At 41.3% G+C, this 15,768-nt stretch overlaps 1 long non-coding RNA gene across 1 annotated transcript in view; it reads left to right on the top strand.

The window, feature by feature from the left end:
• The window catches only part of LOC103476031 (uncharacterized), a 165,895-nt gene that overhangs the window by 134,348 nt on the left and 15,779 nt on the right, over positions 1–15,768 (top strand). The window contains exon 2 of the long non-coding RNA XR_535394.3: positions 12,610–12,668. This is a non-coding gene — a long non-coding RNA (uncharacterized LOC103476031). The remainder of the gene's footprint in view (positions 1–12,609; positions 12,669–15,768) is intronic.

Raw genomic sequence — 15,768 nt, 5'->3', positions numbered from 1 at the left:
AGCGTCGGCCACCTGTGTGCCCCGTAATACCTTTTTGTCCATGCAGGAGTGCTGTGTGTGTATGCGGGTGCCTGCGTGCGTGTGTGTGTGTGTGTGTGCGTGTGTGTGCGTGTGCGCGTGTGCGTGTGTGTGTGTGCGGACGCGCTTCAGATTTCTCATCTATCTTTTTTTTCACCGCTCTGATGGAACAAGCGAGCTGATTATAACACGACCAAGGTTCGGGCAGCGAGTGTGTAAAATTGGACCTTGTCTGCCAGTTTCCACCAACACCTCGGATAGTGTTGCGTGAAATGAAGAAACAGGGGAAAGGATACGCGGCGATGGATGCAACCGGGGGTATTCGAATCGGTGCCGAGGCGTTTAGGTTGGTGGAGTGCTTGCTTTAAAAATCCTCGCAACTTATCTGCCCAATTTCGTTTTGACAGCAAGAGCCGTTCTGCTCGGTTGCTCTGTATTTGTGTCTTCAGACCCTAATAGCTTTTGTAGCTCATGGCCTCAAAATTTCGACATACAGAGGGATTCGGAGTTGTGACTATAATTGCTTTCTCATATCCTTTATTTTGTTCCAAAGTGTGGCTATGTTATAAGGATTTCATATTTATAATCCTTAAATTTAAGACCTGGATGTTCGTGGGGCTTTTTGGGGTTTTTTTCGCTTCTTTAAGTGGAGTCATTTCACACTCTTCTTTGTGTGGCGAAGCTATTCCCACGCTTGTTACTGTGAAACCTTTTTCTGAAGGTCAAGCAGAAAGCACAGATCCTTACTTTTTCTAAACCGCTTTAATTCTGGAGATGCTGAGCACACGGTGTGCTGCTGCTGCACGCCCGGTCTGTCTCGGTACGTGCCTTACACCCGAGAAGCCAAATTTCTTCCTCTGGGCCCAATGAAACCACTTAAAGAACTCGAGTTTTATGAATCCACCAACCTTTTTGCTCTTTTACACCAAATCCAATTAAGGATTACTTGCTGAAACGGCAAAAACCGGAGATGTAGAGGGAACGAGTAAAACACGAGGACTTAGCGTTTCATAACTGGAATTTTAAAATGGATTAACAAGTGGGCACTTGGATAATTAACCTCGTAAACCAGAGGCCGTGTTTCACATATTGAAGTCACCTCACGTCTTACATCACTATATAATATTTTCAGTGGGAGTGAGACTATAAAAAATGCATCTTCTCACAGTAAAAAAAAAAAAAATGTCTTGATAAAGAGAGAAAAAAAGTGCTTTCCTCTAGCAGAAGAAACAAGTTTAAGCTGCCAGTGCAGAACTTTTGTCTCCCCCTCCTGGCAGTCGCAGTAATGACGTAACCGCTCATGTGTCCATAACATGTGTGCCTTGTGGAAATGTACTTCTCGCTAAAACCGACCAGTCAGACCTGTCCAGTCTGGCCTCCCTCTTTCTCTTTCTTCCCACATCAGCGAGGCAGAGCTCCAGCATGTGGCCCTCGCCTTGGCAGAGTGTGTAATAACCAATGTTTGCTTGTGGAGCTGCTATTTGCTTGAGGTAATGCAATGAAAATACAGTCGGTTGAAACTGGGTGGAGGGTGGAATGCTAGCAAAGAAAAGGAGCACTCTTGTTTATTCGCGGATTACGAAACCTATTATGAGTTGAGCCACGGTTCAAAAAGCAAAATTGAAGTGATTAAAAAAAATAAAAAAATGAAGGTGGACTTTGACATTTATACAAGTAAAAAATTAGGAAGTAAAGGGAGATGTCATCTGAAGCACACCACGGCAAATCAATGCAGCGTTTTTGTGTGGAAAGGATTTTATTAATTTATTGCTCTTACACAGTGTAAATAAGTTTGGGATTACAAGTAATCCATGGAAACACTGGAGTATGATTGAATATATGGAAAGCCAAAAGGGTCAAAATTTGTGTGGTTTGCAATGGCTGAAGTTGGCTGTGACATCAGGCGGTGAACACAGAACACCTGGTGTTAAAAAGTGGAGCCTTTTGCAAATTTATACTGTGCTTTTTTTAAGCTGATTAAAGAGTCTGAACTTTGAAGAAGGTAAATACACAGGCCCCTTTCTCTGAGTCATAAATAGACGAAATGGAAAAGATAAAGTAAAACAGAGGCATGCTGATCTTTGTAAGTCAGGAAACGATGTGGATCTGAACAAACTAACAGGAAGTGTATGACTTTTTGGACTTCACAAGCCACCGTTCCTGGAGATTGTGGTGAAAATGAGCCCATCTATGTTGCTGGCGCTACTACAGGATGCACTGATTGAATTGAAATTCTACCTGATCTGACAGTTTAATATTGACTACAAATGGCAACAACTGCTGGGGTAGAACCTCCTCTAAGTCCCAGTCTTTCACCCAAACGCTTTTCCCGTTTTTCATCTGCAAATTCTATAAATACCTGGATGCTTGCTAGATTCCCGATTTGAATTCCGAAGCTCGTTGTCACGCTCCATCATGTGTCTTCTGTTGTGGCAGCTTTCCTCTAATTGCAGCTTCTGGATGTTAATTTCCTCAACACTGAAAGGCCATCCAAGGACTTTAGATGAATAAAACTCAAATAGCAACAGGGAAAATAACATCTACCTAAATCTGATTGAGTTAATTGCATTTGTCGAGCTCACGTGGTGCGATCCCGAATGTTAATTGGAAAAGTCTCTGCATCCTATAAAACGCCCAAAACAAAGCACCTTGCTTGTCGAGCCGTGTTCTAGCACTGCTCCTATGTTAAGATGCAAATTTATCTTTTTATTTTTAAAAATGAGTCATTGATTTCAGACGGAGTTAGAGAAAAAAAAAACAAGGAGCCTGTTATTCACACATGGGTAGCAAAACTCCTGCAGTTTTCTGTTGAGATGCTATATTTCACACTGTACATTTATAATCTTAATAAACTTAAGTTTGTACCTTTTGTTTTTGTTTGTTATTGAGTTGCTAAAAGACACAACAGACAATTTTGCATTTCAGTGGGACTGAAGACCAATCTAGTGCAGATTATTTTTAGATATGGATTTGACTAAATAACAAATATTGAACGAGTTCTTCACCACACTGCTCATTTGGAAATGACTTTTGCTCTAGAGGTGAACTAGAGAATAAGAGAATTTAACATGATGATGCTTTTACAAAAGCTCTGGTGTCACATTTATTTTAACCCATAACACTCAACAAAGGGAATACATGTAACTAAATCACTTATTCAATGTATGCCTTAACTTCGATCAGACTTTCCAAAAACTTTTAGTTATCCACAACTTTTCCCTGAGGCATTAATATACTTTGACACAGAGGCCAGTGTGTTTTTGCCCCCCGGCAGCCCACCTGGACCAGCGCAGGTATTCATCTTGCCACCATGCAGAGTCAGCATAATTGAAAGAGAAGCGAAGCATCACCAAAGGTTTTGCGCTAATTTCCAGATAAAGTCGATTTCCATCGGGTCGTTAACAACAAATGTCTCATCATCACTTCACAAAATAAACCAAATATACTAATTTATGTCCAGGAATGTGTCATTTTTGTATAAAAAATGTCTCTCTATGCTGCTATGTAAAAATTTATGAATCATAAAACAGACTTTGGGGCAAAGCATTTATTTTACTACTAGCTATGCAGAGCTAAAAAAAACTACACAATATTGTGAAATATGGAAATCTTTCACTAGATTGTCTTAAAATTGACATTTCATCCCTTTGTAACTTGACCTCTTTTAGATAGTGCATTGATTTTTGTGCCTCCAGCTACTTTAGCATTTCATTAATAGCTACTTGCTTCTATATCTTGTTCTGCAAAATTCCTCTTCCTAACACGATCCATAACCTATGTGGATTACAGTCAATGCACTGAAAACAAGGATAGTCTAAACAAGGACTCAGAAGGAGTGAATCTTTACATAAACTGGTTCTAAATTCAGAACCAGTTTATGGTTTATGGTTCTGTTTATGGTTTCAGGTAATTTTCTGAGGAATTTCTCAGAAAATTCCTCAGTCACTTTCTGAGTAATTTCTTCTCGACGACCGCTGGCAAAATCATTTCTACAAAGAAGGCCACAGTGCCCACGATAACATAATCTGAGATAACAAGAGATATAATAATTAATTGAATTCTGTTTTGTGATATTGATGGATTTTGTTAGCTTTTCGCCTGTGGGTGCAATCAGACCTCGCGGCAACCTTTTGAGCAAACTCTATGTCTGTCTGTGTCCGTAGAGATTCAAAGACGAAAAGACGAGGGAGTTTTACGTTCAAGATGAACTCCTCGATAGGTGCCCTGTTTGCGAAACACAAAGAAAGGATTTCAACATTGAAAATAATTCAAATTGAATGAACACTTTACAAGGTCGAACTGAAAGTTGCTGTCCGACGTTCTTCGATAAAACCCTTCCAGCTGCACAGCCTCCACTACCGGAGAAGAATCGTCCCACAAAATGTTTTAGCTTTTTCTGCCAGAAATGGAAGAATTAAAGAATTAAAGAATTAGAAGACTGAACTTCTCCAACATCCTGCCATCTCGAGCGGCGCAATCCAAGAAAATCGTCCCGCTCAAATAATCATGCTTGTAATTTTCTATAATCAATCAACCATATTTGATTGGGCTACATTTAAATATATTTGCCAAAGAGCGCCCACAGAGAGGGTTCAATCAACTCAACAAATTAGCATTTAATGAGTTTTACAAACACGAGACGTATCTGAACATTAATTTGATTGATTTAATTGATTTATTGATTTATGAAGGGCTTAGTAACAACCAAATAAGGCGACCGTAGCATTTAATAAAATCATATCAGAAAACAATAAAGTCCAAGAACAGAAATAAGATCATAGTTTAAATGCCAGAGTCCTTGAAAAATGTAATAAAAGTTGATTTGATAATCATGTGTAGACAAATGAGTTGGAGTGAGGCTTTAGAAACAAACAAAAGTTTAAAATCAGTTTCCAAATGGACAGGAAGTCAAAGTAAAGTGGACAAAAGGTGATACGATCATTAAATAAAGGCTCAGTGCCTCCAAATCCGAGGCCATGGTCTTGAGCCTGAAAAGGGTAGAGTGCCTTCTCCAGGTCAGGGGGGTCGTCCTGCCTCAAGTGGAGGAGTTTAAGTATCTGGGGATCTTGTTTACAAATGAGGGAAGAAGGGAGCGGGAGATCGACAGGCGGATTGGGGCAGCGTCTACTGTAAAGCGGGCGCTGTACCGGTCCGTCATGGAGAAAAGAGAGCTGAGTCAAAAAGCGAAGCTCTCGATTTACTGGTCGATCTACGTTCTCCCTTAGAGATGGGGTGAGAAGCTCGGTCATCCGGGAGGGACTCAGAGTAGAGCCGCTGCTCCTCCACGTTGAGAGGAGCCAGTTGAGGTGGCTCTGGCATCTGGTCAGGATGCCTCCTGGACGCCTCCCTGGTGAGGTGTTTTGGGCACGTCCCACCGGGTGGAGGCCTCGGGGAAGACCCAGGACACGCTGGAGGGATTACGTCTCTCGGCTGGCCTGGGAACGCCTTGGGATTCCCCTGGAGGAGCTGGAAGAAGTGGCTGGGGAGAAGGAAGTCTGGGCCTACCTTCTGAAGCTGCTGCCCCCGCGACCCGACTCCGGATGAAGCGGAAGAAAATGGATGGATGGGTCATTAAATACACAGAGAAATTTGCTGTTTCTATTTTCTGACATATCTTTTACGAGTTTCCAGACTATAAATGAAATCTACGTGCAATAATAGTTACAACTTGACAGCTGCAGCGGCGAAGATGAAAACGAGCTCTCGACTCATTTTTCCACCGACATACGGGGCTGCACGTGCGATGCGCTCGACATTTGCGAGGCGCACTGTTTATTTATTAATTTTTTTTATTTTTATTGTCTCTGAAGCGAGCGTGCAGAGCAGAGACGTCCCCCGAATTAAAAACAAACACCCTTCCAATAAAGCCCCCCGGTCCCGAGAAACCGGAGAAATATTCCTCTCTCTCCTCCAGCCACTTGATTCGCGTGATTATTCACGGCACTCACCCCTGAATGACATGACCCGAGCCGGGGAGATGATGAATGCGGCGGCTTCGCCGACTGTAACGACAACCGGGGACTGTATGGAGAGACAAACAAATGAAGGGAAAATCCTCAAATAGGAGCTTTGCTGTTTGACAGTGTATTATTGAAGACAGCTCGGCGAGCTTTATTTGGATCTTTCACAGCCTTCACGTCCTGATCTCAAGGGATTTAGAATTGAAATCCTGGACAATGACAAGTGACGACTATTTATAGGACGAGCAGCGTTAAATAACGCCTTATTAGATCACTCGCTCTGAGCCGCTTGACGGCGAGGTGATCCTGGTTCTTTTCTATTTTGAAGGAAAGTCGTATTTGAAGTCGCAGTTTTACTGACAAATACCGTGAAGGCAACACAGGAGGTTGGCGATTGTCTTTTTCTTTTTATATATCTCCTTCGGAGCCTCTCATAGCCAGATGTACATTACTACAGCGAAGAGAAACACTTATACAAATGTAGAATAAAATAAGCGTTACTTTCTTTGGTTTTGTTTCATAAGCTTTCATATAAACATGACTGGGGGTCAAGTGATGTAGCTGGTATGAAAAGACTGATTTTTTTTATTTTTTTTTTTGGAGGGTAATCATGTCCTTTGAGTTGTTTTTCCATCTTTGCTCAAGTGTTGCTGGTAAAGTCCTTCCACTGTTTGTGTTTTTTGAACCATATTGCAGCGTTTACGTTTCGAGACTTGACTCAACAACTGGTATTTACCTTCGCAGCAGCCAGAAATTCTCTGTAATCTCTTCAAAGTAGCCTCAAGCAGATGCTCTTCCAGCTCTTTCAGGTCTTTGAAAGTTTTTTTTTTTTTTCCCCAACACTGCCGACTTATTTTTAAAGTCCTGCCCTGGTACCTTGGGCAGTTTTGACATTCTATTGACATGTGCTGCAGCATTTCTCCCAAATTTAGCGGAGGACTTAAATACATGACCGGCAGAGTTGAAAGTGGAAAACCCTGCGAAGATCCGTCAGAAAGCACAGAAAGATGCTTCAGCCTTCAATTGATCTATCCGCTGCAAGTTTTTGGTCAGGAAGAGTCATTGTGTTGGCACAGGCAGGCTCCTTTACGCCTGCCAAACTCTGCTATCTCTGACATTTCTCGTACATGCGGCTTATGAGCGAGGAATGAATTGAAGCGCCTTTGCAAGAATACACACAGCTCTGTTATCCAACATTCAGGTTTTCTGGTCTTTTTTTGTTATGCTTCAGTGATGATAGGTAAATTCTCATATACAAAAGTGAGACTGAAATGAATGCAAGAGTTGTGTTTTTGGGAAATAATTGGAGGTATAATTTGCACATCAACAACTCGACTACCTTTTCCAACAGTCTATGAAGGTATGCTACCTAATAAAGAAAAGAAAAAGTGGTTTTTAAATGCGTCATCAAAGACAACGCAGCCGGACTTTCAGTTGTTTGATTTAGGCTAAATCTGGATAAGAGACATAGGCCATGAAAAGTTTAAAATTAAATATTGATTTTGGACTAAATGAGGATACTGGCTTGCCTGAATTTGCCATTCAATCATATTTCCATGAAAGTCAAATCTTTCCAAGGTTAATACATCAGCACACATGATATGGATGGAAATGCCAAGCACTTGGCCCTGAACATGAAAAATTCAGCTGAGGCAGAGGGAAAAAAATTTAAAATATGTTTGTGGATTGTAGGATGTGTGGTTTTAGCTTGATGTTATTTAATCAGTGAGACCAAGCCAGAATAATTGACCCAAGGTTGTCCAAAAAAACTAAAACTCTGCATTACATGAGCTAACCCTAAAGGCAAAGGCAGTTATCCAATACAATGTTCTAAAAAATGACAAAATAAAATTTATCTGCGTTTAATATACAAAGAAACTCCTTTTATCTATTCTCAAGACTTCAGACTAAACTATAGCTACCATTATGCATAATTAATAGGTCCAAGGTTGTTTTAAGCACCCTGCCTATGCATTTTTTAAAGAATTATCCCCTGAATATATTATGTATAGGACAAGAAAATTGGACAAAAGGAATCAGCATTCCAGAAACCTACGTGAATTTCACTTCCCGGTATCTGCTCACAACTTCCCCCCGAAGGGTTTGGTTGCTAGGGGACCAAAATACTAATTTAGTCTTTCCACTGAATATAAAGTCTTTCTAGAGACAGTTTGCCAGATACATTCCACTGACTTTGTATCAGGAAAAAACACTAGCTAATCTGTAGTTATTGCAACACCTATGTTAACGTATAATTGCTTGGAAATATGGGAAATCCTAATACTGTTTTTAATTTAAAGCTGCACTTTTTCTTGAGTCTTTTCTCTGTGACTTTGAAAAGACAACCTATTGCTGCTTTAGATAAAAAAAAAAAAACAATAGAATGGGAAAAGATACCGTGCTCTGTGCAATAATCGCATGTAAAACGCTACTTTACATTCGATTCAACAAAATTCTATTTTTCCGGCCAAAATTCATTCACAGCGTTAAGAACCGCTTTCTTCTCTGCTTCGTTACCGTCGCACGCAAATCAAGGATGTGAAGTCGTGCGACTTGTTGGACAGCTTCGCACGGGACGCTGTCGTTTATAAGCGTCAAAAGTCCCATCTCCTCTCTGTAATCCCAGAGCGCCGAACCTCGATGATTCACGAGGAGCATCAGCACATTTCTGACGCACTTAGCACTGTCCCTACACCTCATGATCAAATCTGCTCCGTCGCTGCCAGCTTCTCATTTATTGCTTCACTGAGGTATGCATGCTGACAAACGTCTCTTTCAGGAGGGACTGTGGAAGGGGGGAAAAAAATAAATAAATAAAATAAATATGCTGAGGGAAAATAAATGCCTGCAGTTGAGAACACAGGAGGGTTTCGTTTGATGGGTAGATGCCTTGAGCGCTGACAGCTTTCATAAAACTGTGATTGTATTTGTCAGTTTTCTCCGGTAGCTTCGCTGAGGAAATCGTACCTTAAATAGCCACGAGACCATAAAGCATTCTGTTAGTCAGCGGGAAGAATCGGCTTTTAATTTGGAAGTAAAATGCAGGAATAATTGTGCGAGTTCAACACAATGGGACTCCATGATTAGAAGATATCGCAGTTGTTGTTTATGTCCTCCTCCTCATATTTCATGTTTTATCCCTTTGTTTCCCATGCTGACTCAATAACTTCTTCTCATTTGTAGGAAGTGGGAAGGACAACACAGAATCCCCTGGGTTACACAGTCCTGAAAAACACACACACACGCACACACACCCCCACACACACACACACAAACCAGGTCTTACTTGAGCGCACATGCACAAACAGAAGCACGCACCCAGGGCTTCACTATACAGTCCATTCCACTTTCATTAGGCCCATGCACAGGTGCAGAGCAAGCTCCTGGCTGATGAAAAATAATTTATCAAAGTCGATGGTGGCACTGCGGCAACCTTTTTCTCCCCCCCTAAATGTCACCTTCAAAGGGAGCTCCTTGCTCACGCATTATTGTTCTAAGGGTAACAGAGCCCAGGAATCGCCTGGGGCAACTAATCGAGGCTCCTATTATCAACGCTATGATTAAATGGCCCTTGGTGGAGAAACAAATCCCCGAATCGCCTCATCCCACCTTTAATCTACATTGTGTGCCTGGGAAAAGGGCAGAAGCACTCCTCTCACCTGTCGACCTCCTCCTTGATTCATCCCGATTTCGCCTTGTTTAAAAGTTTTAGCCGTCCCAGCGTCGGACGGCGATTCCAACGCATGGACCTCAGCATAACTGAAGCAAGAAGTTTTTTTTTCAATTATTATTTCCACAAGAAAACACACACACACACATATTTGAGAAGTTTACTGTACTGTCTTTTGGGGATTTTTGGTGTGTTTTTTTTTTTTTTACTGGTTCCGTCTTGCTCATTTTATTTTTGAGGAATTACCGTTTTTATTCGCTGCACTTTCTCTTCAATAAAAGATCAAAGATGCCCCTTGGAGTTTGCTGAATCACTTCTTGGTGATCTTCAGATGAGGTCTGTGGGTCTCCAGATGTAGTTTGGTGCCAACTTCAAAGACTCCTCCGTTGCATTCAGATTGGACTAAAAGTGCACCCATAGAGAAACGGGACCCACAAATTGGTTCCCTCATTTGCCAAGCCTTAAGAGTAGACGTCTTCAGATGTTGGTTTGTGGCTCGTCCTGCCTTTCATTTAGCTCTCCGTAAGCATAGTGTAGCTCCACCAAGTTGAGATCAGGTGAGCAATTGCAGAGTATTTCTCTTCTTTATCTTCCCAAGGTCCTAGATTTTCCTTTGAAGTAGGCATAAAATCCTTATCCAGACTGACTCGTAGCCTACCAGCCAATCAGCTGCAGCTTTTGTCCGATTTGAAGCTGAAAGGTCTATCGGCTCAAACTTCAAAAATAACCCCCCCACCCCTCTAGTTTCTTCTTTCTTCTGTCAGACTGAGATGAATTGGGATAGCTGAGAATTAGCTGTTAGCGATTTGTAGGAGCGAGCATGAAGGGTTTTCAAACGATGGTTGTATGTTCTGTGTGTTGTTAGCTTTTGTGTTTAATGCCAAGTTTCAAAAATATAAAACCTAACAATCGCTTTGGTTTTGTGTGATTTTGTGTGGAGGATTTTTATTAACTCTTAAATGTTTCCATACAGCATTGTTGTTGTTGTTGTTGTTGTTGTTGCAAGCCAATGTTAGCTTGTATTTTCTTGTATTTCCCATGCAAGAAAACGTTATGGCCAGCACAAGTGTCATAAACAACCTGCAAGAACTCCCACACCAAGATTTCCAAACCCAAATGACATCATTTTGATCTGCAGCCTTGGGAGAGAGAACCAATTCCCTTTTCATGCGATGAAAGCACACGCATTTTGTTTTTCAGCAGCAATTGTCGAGGATTGACGCTCTCAGATATAACTTTCTGTTCGTGTTTTTGGGTTTGACTTTAACGTTTCCAAATTTCTGGGTTTTTGAAATATTTGCTGAACTGCAGCTGCTGCCGTCTCACAGCTTGTTGCTTCTGTCATGTTGACTTTAGTTTGCAGAGCTTGCGATTATCAACAGCTAGCGACTTCCAGCGGCGTCGGTTTATGAAAACTTCGGCTGTAACTTTTTGTATGAACTGCTGCCGACGCAGACACTAATTAGCCCGCTTTCGTCAATACGTCAGATTTTAATTTAAAAGCTGAGATAACAAATTTGTGCCCGTGTTTAAAAATGTTCACACTTCAGTTGGTGTTTTTGAAAAATAAAACCTTTTTCTAAGTCGACCAGTCTTTTGTTGACTTCCTCTCTAAATGCCATTAAACAAGGTATTTGATTCCAAGCTGCACCAATTAAACACAACTCCAGTTATAATGAGCAACCCTTATGTTACCCTGTAAGTAATAATACACACACGAGGCAGGGTGCCACAGAAAAAAAACATGCAAATCCGGTACACCGGAGGCTTCAATTGGGTTCACATTTGGCAGTTTAGACAGCTGTGGCATTTGTGTGATACGGTTTTCTTGTTCATCAAACTCGTGAATGACCATGCGCGCCCCGCGGACGACGATGTTGTCATCTTGGCAGAAGCCGCTTTGATCCGAGGGAGCCATGAAAACCTATTATAGATTGGAGCCGATCATCATTCACCAGTGCCCTCAGAGGGGCGACGAGGGGATGGAGAGAGGGAGCCGGGAAAATGTGCTTTGACTGTTTTCATGAATCATATCTATAACTTAGTGAGGCGTGTCCTCGATTTTTTTGGCCATTTAAGTGTGTGTGTGTGTGTGTGTGTGTACGATTCGGCGTTGTGCGAGATAAGGCAGGGGGGTTATCTGAAAACCTTTGGAAGCTGGAAGTACGACGGAGTGCTGAGAGAATGGACAGGGGAAGTAAAAGAAAGCATGCGTCTGCTAAAAAGTGTAAATGTATCACAGTAGCGCGTATCTATTGTTTTCCACACATGTTGTTGTACGTCTTTCATGGGGAAAATGAAATTGAAAAACCTTAAACATCAAGTGTGATAAAGCAGAGTCAGTATAGAAAATGTCTTGAAGTAATTGAACACAAGTTAAGTCAAAACTAAAGGGAAAGTAGCAGGAAGTATTGCTAAAATTATCTTAATCATCACCAAATATAACCATCTCTATAGTAACGGGTGTCTTGGCAGGTTGATGATGTGAAGCACACAGGTGTGTATTAATGCTATGCTTAGGGGAAAAGTCATCAGCATTGACCTTTGAGTAGCAATATCTACTGGCCATTAATCAGTGAAGGTTACATCCAGATAACTTGAATTCCATTATTATGCATGAAGAAAACGCTTAGTGCTAAGCTAAGCGCTAAAGCTGCTAACACTCTCTTATCTTCCCATATGTGTTTTCATATTGAAATTCTGTGAAGAAATTATGGGGAACATGTTTAAAACATGTTTGTCACTTTTGTGTATAGGGATCAAGGGTGTGGAAATCAATGTAATTGTTTTTAAACATATTTAGAAATGAGCTGTCTGTGTGGGGATGGAATTCCAAAACTCTGAGTGCATTCAAGCAGTGGGGGAATTATTATAGCTAACTTATTTGAAAAGTAGATCAAGGCATCAATTTCAGACATGCTGACGCAAATCTATGCATTTTATTGTTATATCTCATTCCAGCAACAAGGCAGTTCAAAGCAGCGCAAATCAAAGCCCTTCAATGCCGACAGCATCGTATGGTGAGATTGGATCAATGGTGTGTTATTAATTGCAATTGTGTTGACTTTGTGTTAGTTTTGCACATGTCCAGTGTACCAGGTGTATGAAAGCTGCGGCGACAAAGGGCCCAAGAGCAAGTTTGCAAAGCTAGAGGAACGAGAAAATACATCATATAAACACAAACAACCATCACATACTAACTTTTAAACATGGAGGCAGGAGGATGATGATTTTTAACTTCTTCCACACCGTACAATATAGCGAGCCTCCAAAATAATTTGTCGACGACGTTCCTGTTTGCACATTCGACGACTTTGAGTTTTGTTAAACACATATTGCATCTGGCTTTAAAAGACAGACTGCTTTTTGTCTTTTTTTTTTTTTTTCTGATGAATTCTGGCACAGTCAGTGTGATTTGATCACCCTGATTGATCGCTGCCACTAAAACTCCGCAGTGTGCACCGTGTTTGGCCTAAATCCATACTAAATAACTATAAATTCGCAGAGGCTTAGAACCTCCAACGGAGCAGCCAGAGGACTCTGAAAATGACTTCTGCAGCAGTGGTTACTAGCGCCTCGGGACCTAGTTTCTTTATAATGCAGTCTACTAATGAGGTTCATTTGGGATTATATGAATGCCATTAAATGTTGTTAACTAGTTATGAGAAACCAGTAGAGTTTGCACCTCGTTTGTCTCCTCGTAGCACCTGAGGTTGGCGATGAAGCAACTATCAGTGTATGTTGAAAGGACTACAGATGCTAACAATGAGAGTCTTGGCTTTTTTTTTTTTGGAGGAAATGTACAGACCAATGTGCAGCGGAGCGAGTCTTCATTGTTTCTTATTAGTTCTACAGGAACGAGCAGCAGCAGCAGAGGCCTGTTTTCACTTGCTATAAAAAGACAGTCGCGCTTTAAAGAAGCTTTGATCGCATTAGATGAAAAGTGCGTTATACGGACAGAGTACATGGAAAACACAGCGTCCGCGTTTCACACGTTGCTGATCTCGGCGGCGTTCCCGTTCCGTTCGCGTGGGGAAAGCGTCGACTGAAACCACAGAGCAGTTCATTCACTTCTAAATCAAATGAGCATCCGCGCAAATTAAATCTCGAACTTGCGTAAATGTCTAATGTGAGAAGAGAGTCACAGGTTTGAATCAGTTAATTTAGTTTTAAAGTGTTCTATAGAAACTGTCCTGAAATTAAAGAAGAAGAAAAAAAAAGGAAAATCAGCAAATCAGATGTTCAGCGTCTGCCTGGTTTTTAAATTAGGTTTGTGTTGCTTTTATGAAGGTCTGAATGGTCAGGATTCAGACCTGTTTTTGGACGGCGGCGGGGAAAACGTATGCAAAAATGATCAGCCGATTGTCAAACCTTTTTCTTTACATTTACCATTTGCCGTGGCCGGGCAAATCTAAAAATATCCAGTGCGACCGCAGAGAACAGAACATGGATTTGATCTTTGGAATCATGTTGAATGTCATGTTTTATTAGCGTGCCTGTACGTTTCTCTCCATTAAAAGCAGACTTAAATGCTGAATCACCCACACATGCTTTCTTTTAAATTCTAATGCCTCGTAGTTCTTTAGTTAAGGCCAAATGGTAAAAAGAGGAGATCTACATTGTATGTCTATATAAATGATGTGTGTATTTATGCATTTATCTATATTTCATCAGCTGTGAACAATAATCCTCAAAATATGTTGTGCATGCTAGAAAATAAATCACGTTAGAACGGCGTTCTCCTTGAAACTCTATTGCATATCCTCCACTGTTTTGGATTTCAGTCCTGAAACTATAAATCCCTTGTGACATTTCACAAGTGGTAGTGTGAGGCACATGGTTATAATTTTACCCGGGTTTAGAAAAAAGCCTTGCTTTTTGAGCATCCATAACACCAAGTGACATAAGCGAGAACCTGGCAGTGAAGGCTGACGGTTCTTTAAACAGGAGGCAGACAGCTATTGTAAGCAGACTGAAGTCTGGACAGTAGCACTAAAAAAAGTTACACGACCGGCCGTTTGTTTTTGGAAAGAAGCCTGGCTTTGTGGATTCACTCCTGCCCAGCAACCGGAGGGAGGAACACGCTGTAATTCCTCCCAAGGAAGTGTGAATGCAGGAAAACAGTGACGAATCTGTAATATAATAATAATAATAGTAATGACACACAATGATAGTCTTGTACTGTTGGTTACATGTGAGAATTTTGGGTACCTAGTTTTTTACCATATTTAGGTCAAAGCGGTAGCTTGGAGGCCGTACATGCAGGCTAATTATAGATTCCATGAGGCTGTTTAGCTGTTCTGTATATCATCAGGCTGCCAGAAAAGCAATAACTCCGAGTTGTGTTGTTTTTATTGCTGGTGTCTTTTTTTTATTTCTAGAAACTTACCACTCACTGGGATCTGGAAACTTGCTGGGGAAGGAGTTGTCATGAAGACCTGATAAGCCAATCAGAAGCAATTAGAGTTCTCAAGTCATGCTAGCCAATCTAACTTCAAAATTTGGATTCCGTGTTTGTTTATAGGACTTTTTTTTTGTTCCTGGATTGACCCTGTTTTAGTTTTTCCAACACATCTGAGAGCCTTCTGCTTTAACGTCACAAAATCCTGGGATGTTAACGGGAGTAAGAATAGGTTGGTTTTTATAAATACCATCTGCATTCAGTGAACTGAGGAACTAGTGTGTGAAAAGTCTACTGCTTTCCACTGGTGTTAGTGCGTACAGTTTACAGAAAAAAAATACTTCCACGCCGGTTTAAAAGCAGCAGCTGTCAGTGAAGGTTTCGTTATAGAAAGTCCAGTGGATGTTTGACCTCAACAGCTTTCATGGCGGGCTATTCCATGCAGACTGAGAGATGTGGGGGGCGGGGGGGTGGCAGTCTGCGGGAGAGGCCACATTTGTCAGAAAAAGACAGCTGATGAAGCTTCTTCAGTGTAGCTCCTAATGAGAGTCCCTGCAGGCGCTCAGCCTCTGGCAATGCTTCAAGGTGACTCGATTCATCCCCCCCAAAAAACGGACATGAGGATCACTTTTAAAAACCGAGGTGCGAGGAAAAACTGATATAACACAGATGAAGGGCTAAATAATTTGACAAAAAATTTACAGGATTTTTTTGGAACG

Source organism: Poecilia reticulata, chromosome 2 (genome assembly GCF_904066995.2).
Source record: "Poecilia reticulata chromosome 2, P_reticulata-male-v2, whole genome shotgun sequence".
In the NCBI taxonomy this organism is placed as follows: Eukaryota; Metazoa; Chordata; class Actinopteri; order Cyprinodontiformes; family Poeciliidae; genus Poecilia; species Poecilia reticulata.
This window is presented reverse-complemented; position numbering and strand designations above follow the sequence as displayed.